This window comes from Apium graveolens, chromosome 6, assembly GCF_009905375.1.
Source record: "Apium graveolens cultivar Ventura chromosome 6, ASM990537v1, whole genome shotgun sequence".
In the NCBI taxonomy this organism is placed as follows: Eukaryota; Viridiplantae; Streptophyta; class Magnoliopsida; order Apiales; family Apiaceae; genus Apium; species Apium graveolens.
The window spans coordinates 23,872,142-23,883,420 of NC_133652.1; positions in this window are offsets into that span (position 1 = coordinate 23,872,142).

Below are 11,279 nucleotides of genomic sequence, written 5' to 3' on the forward strand. Positions count from 1 at the left end.
GAAGCAGGAGGCAAGAAACGGACAAATTGTGAAGCCGAAGACTAGGGGTGAGCAAAACCGAACCGAAACCGAAAAATCGAACCGAACCGTGCTAATTCGGTTCGGTCTGTCCTGATTTTTCAGAAATTCGGTCTATTCGATTCGGACCGAATAGACCGAAATAAAATTTGGTTCGGTCCGGTTCTTTTAAAAAATATTTTGGTCCACACCGAATAGACCGAATAGACCAAATTATAAATACTCTAATTTTATATTATATACATTTTACATTTATCTTAAAAAGTATAATCATAATTTTTAATTCATAATTGTATTTTTACACTTTTAGTACTCTGTATATCACCTTACCTTAATTATACTTTATATTTTATCATTTTTAAAATATTTTAGTACTCGGTCCATATTACAATTTCGGTTCGGTCCGATCCAAGAAAAAATGATAGTTTGATTTTTCGGTCTATTCGGTTCGGTCCGGTCTTGGACCGAACCGACCGAATGCTCATCCTTACCCAAGACAGCTAAACTAGGCAACTTTGGTAGATGGAGAACTATGATTTAATTTTAGTGTACTTTCTATTAATTTAACCTTCTATGTTAGGGTTTAGCCCAAATCAACTATGGTTTATACGATCCCATATAAGAGTTTATCTTTGCAGGATGGATGGCTATGTTTTTTTTTTCTTGAAATTTATGGTGAGGTTTGATCAATTTTATTAGTTAGGTTGTCTTTTCATTTTATCGTTATCAACTCTGTAAAGATTAAAGTTTTCAGTTTGTGAAGGTGACCTTATGTGATTGTATACTTCTTATTTATCTGTTGAATTGCCTTATATTTAGCATGATCAATTGATACATCTGTATATGTTGCTGATATTGGGAGTGATAATGTGCTTTCAAATGAATTTCAGTTGGTCTTCTAGGGTTTAATTTGAACATTAATTGCTAAATTTCTTCCTACTGGTAGTGAATATAATGGGCACTCCCATAATCCATACAGCTCGAGGAAATAACATGTAAAAAGAGTTTTACATCATTAATTAATTATTTTCTTTCTTTTTTATTTTTTACTAACTAAAAGGGGGTAAAGAAGCTTAACAATATATTGAGAAAATTCAATTGATCAATGAATGGAATGATTATGTTTCCATTAAATTGAAATAGCTAGATATCTGTGAACTTGTTTTCCATATAAATACTTAACTATTTGACATAACTTCAAAATTTGCTTCCTTGTTATTTTGATTATTTTATTTCTGAACAAAATTGGTTCAATTTTTAAAATATAATACCGCTCTTATCAAATTCATATTGTGGTTGTTTTAAAGGTTTGAAGGTAAAATCAATTGCCATACATTATTTGTTCATTAATTACTTTCTCATATTTTGGAGAATTTAGTATATGTAGGTTTTTTTTATGTTTGTCTATGGTATATGATTTCTTCCATTTGATCAAAAGATAAGAAATTATGGGGGAACATGGAGATAGTTTTAATTGGACACGGTTTTGAGTAAATATCTAATCTTTATGAGTCAAAAAATCTTGTTGGTTAAAATGGTTAATATATATAGGTCATTTTATAACCATAACATTTAGATTTTTTCCCAGCTTTAAAGGAAAAGATTAGCTCAGGCCCTCAAGAACTACCCTCAGGGAATACCATCTAAGTAATGCTTATAAGATTATACTCTTCATTATTTTTAGTTTTCCTGTATCAATTATTTTCAAAGAAAGCTCTTCCCATCCCTATTTCCTTCCCCAAGCAATTGGTTAAATATGTTTGGTCGGGAAGACATGGAGCAAATTAATTCCAGCATTTTTTAAAGAATCAGCATTTAGTTCAAACTTGTGTTTATATATTTCATTTATATATTCTATATATTTTTAATGAAATTATATTATAAGTATGTAAGTCTTATAAATTTGTTATTATATAATTATAATCTCAAGTCCCAAGATTAAAGAATATAAAATAATATATAATGGTGAGTTGTATCTTTAGAAGTAATTATATAAATATTACCTAAGATATATTAAGTAATTATATAAATATTCACTAAGATATATTATTGGGAAGAATTGAACGTTGGAATTTTGAGTCTCGCCCATTGGTTACAAATGGTTTGGGGACAAGAAATGTAATAAAAAAAATTATTTTTGGTAAGGTGGTGGGATAAGAGAGAATTTTTTTTTGTAATTTAGTGAGAAAAAATATAGAAGTTGGGTAAAGTGAGTGTAATAGGAGAAAATAGTAGATATAATTATTTTTTATATTATTAAACTTTTACTATTTTTGGTAAGTTTTGAAATATATAGTGTTTAATGGGACGGAAAAGTAAGTTATATATATATAATTGAACGGATAAAGGGAATAGTATATTATTTAGTGTAATCAACTTTATTTAAAAGATTTAACAATTCAAAATTGTATTATAAAAATTAAAGGTTAACATATTACATATTTAGGCTTAGTTTGCTTGTTAAAATTTAGAATATATAAATACATTTTATTATCTATTAGATATATAGACGGAGAGCATATTATATATATGTGTGTGTGTATATATATATATACTATACAAATAATTAATTTTTTATTTAAAAAATATTATTAATATTAACTTTTCCTATGAGTGCTCAAATGAAATAAGTCTTTATATTACAATGATATGTAAACATATTATATGATAATTATATGATCCAATGTGCAATGTAAACATTATATGAATTTCACATAAGCCTAATCTATTAACTCATACATATGACGAACTAACCACTTTCTGACTTAAATTTCAAAATAATATGATAAGAGTATGTACAATAGTAATTGATTAAATGGTGTAGTATAGCTTAACATTGCCATCATTAGAATAGATATAACATTTCATGATTAAATCACTACAAGAAATATGCCCATTTGCGACGATCAGCTTGTGACGGAAAAATTTTGCGCGCAACTTTATGACGGAAAGGTAGAAGTCATCGTAAGCACTTGAGACGGTTGTTCTTCATTATTTTATTCATTTTTTTGTTTTAAATTAATCCTGGAAAGCTTGTGGGCCCAAGATGCTAACTTACGACATATAAATTGTCATAAATTAAAGATAAAATGACGGTATATTCCGTCGGAAGTGTAATTATCAGTCCACTAAAAGTGGGCTCCACTTCCCTAACTTCAGACGGTTTTCTTAGATTTGTGACGAAATGGTAACTTATGACGAAATATGTACTTACGACAAAATTGGTACTTGTGACATAATTGATATTTATGACGAAAAGGTTATTTGTGACGAAAATCTGAACTTAAGACTTGAGCAAAAACGTCGAATATTTTCCGTCGCAATTGGGCCAATTGCGATGAATTGTAGTGTAAAAATGCTGTCACAAAAGGGCATATATCTTGTAGTGAATGGTGTACCTTTGTAATATATTATCCCCTTCAAATACTTCAGGCTCAATTGGTGACTTTTGTCTTGTAACGTATATTTAAGAATCCTAGGTGACCAAGAAACTTGTTGAGGATGTCTTCCGTTCATTGATCTTAGGTGTGTAAATATGTTTCGCTTGAAATTTTCCATCAAAGATACGTTTAAATGATAGTCAAGACAAATAAGCTTCACAATTAAAGTGAAAGACTGAATTTGAATTTAAATATGCATAGGTGTCATTATAAAAAATCTGTGGTGGTTATAAAAGTGAAACACTTAGCTCATGGAGTAAATTTTTAATTCATAAAATTTCAATTACCTCATTTGCAATAGCTTTGTATTCACCCTCTGGAATAGATCCTGAGACACAAAATTTTAAGTGGACTTTCAATAGATAGGATTCGAGGCTAAATAAACAACATATCCGGTGGTAGAGCTACATGTATCATAATCTACATCCCAATATTAATCACCTAAGATTCTAAGTGTAAGGTGAGAATTTTTATTTAGGTAAAAATCGTGATGGATAGTACCTTTCTAGTATGTGAGAACTCGTTTAAGATCATTCCAATATGTGTTTCAGTTGGAGAATGCATTACAGAGATAACCGATTTACAACGAAGCACATGTCAGAACACGTAATGGATAGGTATTGCAAGCCTTCAAAAATTTGACGATAAGGCATTGGATCAATTTGAGAAGTGCAATCTATGTAAGTAAGAGGGAAGAACACATAGGTGTAAATGTATCTTAAAATAATACATCTTGTGTAGGGATAGTAAGTCATAGATATGCATTATATGTGAGAAAAAAAAATTCTCTTTGGGAGTAGGGATTACCTCAATCCCGAGAAAAGTGTTGAGTTCGTCATAGTTCCTAGAGAGAGAATTTGTTATCTAACTATTGAATGAAATTTTGTAGAAAGTCATTGTTGTCAATTAAAACTACAATATCATCAATGTGCATAATTAAGAAAATAATAATGTCATGAGAGTTATATATGATCTTGGAGGCATCAACAAGTGAGTTGCAAAAAAAAAATTAAGTAAAAAACTTTTGAGCTTTTTGTTCCACACATGAGGTACTTTTCTGAGGCCATAAATTGCTTTAACATAGGTGGCACATGTTTGGGACAAGAAGAATGAACAAAGATCAAATGTTGTGTCCTGAACACTTTATCGTCGAGTATACTATTAAGAAATGCAATATTTATGTCAAGTTGACGAAAAACACAACCATATGACAGAAAAAGAGTAATTTTCATGCAAATTGTAACTAGTTTTGTGAAATGACTGAAAGTTAATGATAAATCCATTCCTTATCGCTGTTGGAAACCCCCTTGAACCACTTGTGCTTTGTATGTTTGGACTGGACTATATGCATTTCTTTTAATGCGAATCACCCACTTACAGGCAATTATATTCTGGTTAGTTTAGGGCACCATGTCTCATATGTCATTATCAATTTGGGCGTCATACATATGAAATGGAGAGACACCAATTAATATCATTTGATGCTTGACTCACACATGTTAATTCAAATATTGGCGGAATGAGATGGGATGTAGTATAGTTAACAAAGAAATTATCAAAGTACTTTAAATTAGACTTCCAGTCTTATAAATATGGGAGGAAGAGCTGAGGACTCAATAAAAATATCAGTAATATTGGATGAATCGCCGATAATTGATAAGGAAGGACTGCACAATGATGTGGCAGATGATAATGATATACTTTTATATCTTTCAAACTGTTGAGATACTCGTAAAATGGTGATTCTGGTGCTGAAGTTATAAATAGAGTTTGTGATGGGCTAGTAGTAGAGGAAGTCTGATAGATTAATGGGAAGTGGTATTTGGACAAGATTTTAAAATTGGATAGGATGTTGAAATATCTAGCAATAAATCTCGGCATTCTGTGATACAGTTGGAGGACAAAATGACGAAACCTCTCCACAAACCTGACATGTCAGAAAAAAGCATGGGGACTTAATAATGGAGAAGGTGATACAGTAGTGTTAATCATCCATGTCACCTCCCTCTTTTCCCAACATGCCCACATTACCAATGAATGTCATGCCTATATGCACATAATATAAATGTACAATTTTCTATATGTCATTTGCACAAAATGCTTATTATGCTGCATTCAATATGCCACAAATGCCATTTAACATGCCTTACTAGAATAACATGTTTGCACAATCTATGCCATATCATGTTAAAATATTTACATGGAGACTTATGAAGTTAAGTAATTCAAGTTTGGACAACATGGTCATGAGGATAATTAGGTGTGACCATTATGTTCACGGGTATGCAGTGGTGTTGTAAAATGTGATATCACAGGAAAATTAAATAGAGTGAATTTCAACATACGCCCTTCATTATGATATCCCAAGAAAATTGAATAGCCCCCAGATTAATTTTGGTGCTGGTAATGTTTTAAACTTAATCTTTTTTTGTTATTGCAAAGTTTTTATCACACAAATTCTTATATAATTGTTAAATACGGTGCAACTTGAAAGTTAATTATAAATTGACTATATTATTATACTGAGTGTCGGACTTAGAGCTGATAGTTTGATCACTCATATACACAAATAAAATAGCTTAACTAAATGTATAAAAATGAGAAAACAAAACAAAGTTGATTGCATTTTTTTCAACATTGAAAGACATTACATACAGATATTTAAAATAGATAACCAACTGAGAAATATCTAAAAACAAATCTAGCTAGCTTCCCAATAATACTCCACCACCCATACTCCTCATAAAGCTGAATAAGTTATACGATCAAGTCTGTTGATGCTAATATGTGTTCACAATAATGTGTATTTAACTAAATAAAACAAATATTAATTATTAAATTTTATATTAATTCCAATAATGACCACCTTAATTTGAAATTTATCATCAACCTGTTTGGATTTCAATTTAACCGGTTTGACTTTCAACTTAACTGGTGTGTCTTTTAACTATTTTGCCGCTATTCTGCCCGTCCGGCACTTCCTATTTGCCCAACTATCATGTCTTAATTATTTTCCAATATGGCACGATACTATTATATATAATAAAGTTGCTTCATCATTCTTGATATGTGGAAATGTTTACTTCATGTCTCTATTCTTTATCTTGTCGTGCTTTATGATATTCTACAACATAGTATCCATAGGTATTACAGTTGTAACACTTTATCTTTTGAGGATCAGACTCAGAATCGGTACTTTAATTAATTTTATTAACACTCGGGATTTGACCCGAGTTGTCACGTATGGTATCAGAGCCGACTATGGAATGCTGGAATCGTCAAGTTTCCAGAGGTGGAGACACGAAGGCTGGTTGTATTATCCCATAATGGGAACTAGAGGTCTGAAGGAGGGAACATGAAAATTGCCGGTATTATTCCACAAGGCTAGAGAGATACAATCTTGGAACTATGGGCTGTCTCTTTAGGATTGACGAGGAAGTTAGAAGTTTAATTGGGGGAGTCTTTAACACCTCAGTCCCACATCTAGGAAGTTCAGTTTATAAAATAAAGTACTACTACTAAGTGCACCAATAAATCATGATATATTGGGGGCATGTGGTGGGTTTGTAGACTAACAAAATTTAATGCATTTGAGCCAATATACTTCGACTTATTTCAGGCTCAAAATCGGGACTTGACACATTTTTTAAAAAGAACTCGGAATTGATCCGGGTTGTCACACTTTATCCTTCTCTAGTGACGTCCACCATTTAAACCATTATAGCATTCTCCCTCTTGGCACGTTGTACCTTTGATGTGATATATTCTCCGGTTGCCACATATTTTGCCATGTAATCCTCTAAATTCTAATTTTTCATTCCAATCTTACTGAGTTAAAAGCAGCCGATTCTCATTATCTTCAACATGCCCATGAATCCTCTCTTCATGAGCTTTCAAATGCCATATCACCTCTTCAACTGACATCTTCTATTTAAGACCCCAAATTGCTCAATCATTAAAGCAATATGTAGAAATTTGATGGGACTGGCCTTAATAATTTATTCACACTATAAGCTTCCACCATCTTTTCTCTCAAGGCTCGTATAATTCATACTATTCATTTAGTTTCATATTATAATCATCAAGTTGCTCTTTCTCCTTCATTTTATATTCAAACTCATCTCTTAACTTTTGCATTTTTGCGACTTTCACTCAATTTTCTCCTATGCACATCATTTTGATTACATCACAAGCTTCCTTGACGGATTTCTTCTCAGCAACAGACAACAGTATATATTTTGAGATGCCATGGTAATTTGTAACCATTGAAATCTTATTCATTTTCACTTCAATAACTTAAAAAGTCTTTAGTAATGATTATTTAGGTAATTAGATTAATTGTATTGATCACATCCCAAGATTTTAGAGTTGCAAATAAAGTTTTCTCTAGGAAGTTGCGAAGAAAGTGACTTATATAAACGTCTCTTTACATTTGGAAATGCAATAAACAAATTAACGGAGTTGAACTTGTGAGAACTTCTAAAATCTCTATAATATAATATTACGGACTCTAAAAATTTTATCAATTATGTAGTTGGCAAATTAGGAAAGAACTAGCATAATAGCACGAGTCATTTTTAAGAGTTTTTTTATGCATTATACAATTATAATATTCTTAATTATTTTCTTATTTATAAATGTTGTATAATGTCTAACGTATATCAAATACAAGTTGATTGTCTATCAATTTGTATTATTTTCATGCAAGACATTATCAAATTACACAACATTTTGAATATAGCTCATCAAGCAATATATATATATATATATATATATTCTTGTTTGTGTTATATAATTTGTATTTAATGAATGAATATAAACATGTATGTTTAAAATGAAACGATAACTTAATATGTAGAATGTAGTTAATATGTTTAAAAAGAGCTAAAAATTAAATTATATGTTGATACATATTATTAAAAATTTTGAATTTTATTTAAAAAAATATATGTATTGGTCTGTATTATTACTTGAGTTCATTACTAACTTAAAATTAACTTATTCAATTTAAAAAGATAAAAAATGCACAACTGAAGTCAGAATGACTTGCAATCATAATATACAATAATATAAAATTTACACTATCGTTAATTAAAAAGTTGATTTTAATGAAAAATGTTAGTTTTTGAAATTCAACGTACGTATGTATGAAAAAATATTAGTTTTTTATTTACAATATTGTTAACAAAATAAGATTAAGTTATATAAATTATCATATGTTAAATTTATTAGTAAATTACGATGATTTCAATTATTACATGCTTAATATCTGATTTATTTACATGTATAATCATTATTATCATCTAGTGAGACAATTGATTACTTAAATAATATGCATTTATAATAAATAAATTGTAATAATTTATTTATGGTATTCACATTATTATTTACAAACAATCCATATCTATTTTTTACGCAACCGAGTATCAATCATGGTTTTAACATAAAAATAAATTATGGCTTCGAAATATGTTAACACAGCTGACAAGGGAGAAAGTTGGACAAGTAATCATATATATAGACAACTAATCCGCAATTGATTTAGCCAAGAACCCGGTATTTCGTGGGAGAAGTAAGCATATCGACATTCGATATCATTTTATAAGAGAGTGTATCGATCTTGGGGAGATCGTTGTAAAGCACATTAGCAGCGAGAATCAGCGAGCAGACTCTTTGACAGAGGCATTACTTGTAGTTAAGTTTTAGAGAATGAGAAAGCTATTGGTCATTAAAGATTTAAACATAAAAGTTTGAGAGGATTACAAGGGAAAGTGTTGGATATAATCTAAAACTTGTCTAGTGTTGACAGTTGTTTGAATTAGGTCTAACAGGAATTATAGATTATTTAGGGTCGTAACTGAATAAAAGTAGTGGTAGCTATTTTGTAGGAGAGTAGTTTTAGACCCTGAGGTTTATTTCCCAGTTTCCAGTAGCAGTTCTGTTTTCTTTCTATATTAACGTTGTTTGAGTAATGAATAAAAATAGGTCTTTTATAAAGAATTCCTCCTCCTGCAAATGCCTGTTTACACAATATAAATATAGGTGTCTGTATGTATGTGAAACAAGAAAGATAAGTTTTCTGGGAAAGTTGTTTTATTCAGCTTCTTGCGATACATATATAGAAGAGAACTACAGACTACAAAGAAGGAAACAAATAACTAAACATCCTAAAACAACTCATCAACTACAGACTCAACTATTGAACTCCTAAAAACTCTCCCGCACGTTGCAGACTAATTCCCACAACCAGCAACAGTAAACAGATAAACCAAATAAACATAAATAAATAAATACCACAGTTTAGATTAAATCCAACATTACACCTCCTTAATCTAAACTCTTTTATTCAGGTCTTTGACACCAAGCAACAGTCGCAACTTACATACACTCGATCAGATACGGGATCGTACAGGTGATATGCCTTCATCCCGGGTTCCTTTCAAGATTTATAACTCTTTTGCTGCGATCATCTAGTTTACCAGTTAGTACACTTGGGATTTTCATATGATAAACGCATCCAAAAACTCGTATGTGTGCAATATCCGGCTTCACACCTGTCCACGCCTCATATGGTGTTAAATTTGAAAGTGCACACGTTGGGAGCCTGTTCAAAACATAAACAGAATGTCGTATGGCCTCCCCCCACAAGAACATAGGTAACTGCATAGACTTTAGAAAGCTTCTAGCCATGGCAACAATTGTCCGATTACGTCTCTCTACCACACCATTTTGTTGTGGTGTGTAGGGAGCCGTAAAATGATGTTCAATGCCTGCATGTTCACAGTAGGATAAGAACTGTTTAGAGCAGAACTCACCACCCCTGTCGGTACGAAACACTTTCACCTTCTTCTCTGGACTATTTTTAACCTGAGCTCGAAAACGTTTGAATGCATCGAAAGCCTCATCCTTTCCTTTGAACATATAGACCCACATAGCTCTACTGTAATCATCAACTAAAAGAAAGAAATACTTACAGCCTCCAGACATTTCCGGGGTTATTGGTCCACACAAGTCTCCATGAACCAAATCAAGAACATATTTTGCTCTATATTTTGCTTGTGTTGGAAAAGATTTTCGAACTTGCTTTGACATTAAACAATTCGTACATGTCTCCTTGGGCTGATTTATCACTGGAAAGCCATTAACCATCTTATTCTTGGACAGCAACATCAAAGCTTGAAAGTTTACATGGCTGAGGCGTGAATGCCATAGCCATAATACATTCTCTGCCTTAGATAATAAACAACTGGGCTCAACACTCTCTAGAATGATTTTATACAATCTATCTATTGACCTCTTGACCTTCATAAGCAACTTTCCTTGTGCATCATATATCCATAAAAAACATCCATTCAACATAACTCTATTGCCATTTTCAGATAATTGACCCAAACTTATAATGTTATTGCAAAGGTTTGGGATATAATATACCTCTTGAAACGTGTGTTCTGTACCATTTTTGCATTTAAATGTCACTATGCCTTTCCCTTTTATGCTCACGGTCGATCCATCTCCGACACCTCCCCATGAACAGTTTTATCCAGGCTTGTGAACTTTGAGAGTTGTCCTGACATGTGATTACTCGCCCCATTATCTAGATACCATACATTCGAATCTCTTTGTTTAGTATCACCCTCTGAAGCCAACCTTGGCACCATATTTTCTTCATTCAATAGAGTCTCTTTCCCACCACACTCTGCCATTAACAAGGCAGGCTCATCATCATGTGTTTGTAAAAAATTCACCTCCTGTCGCGAGTCTTTCTCACGCTTGGGCTTGCGGCACTCCGCTGCGTAATGGCCATAACCAAAGCAGTTAAAA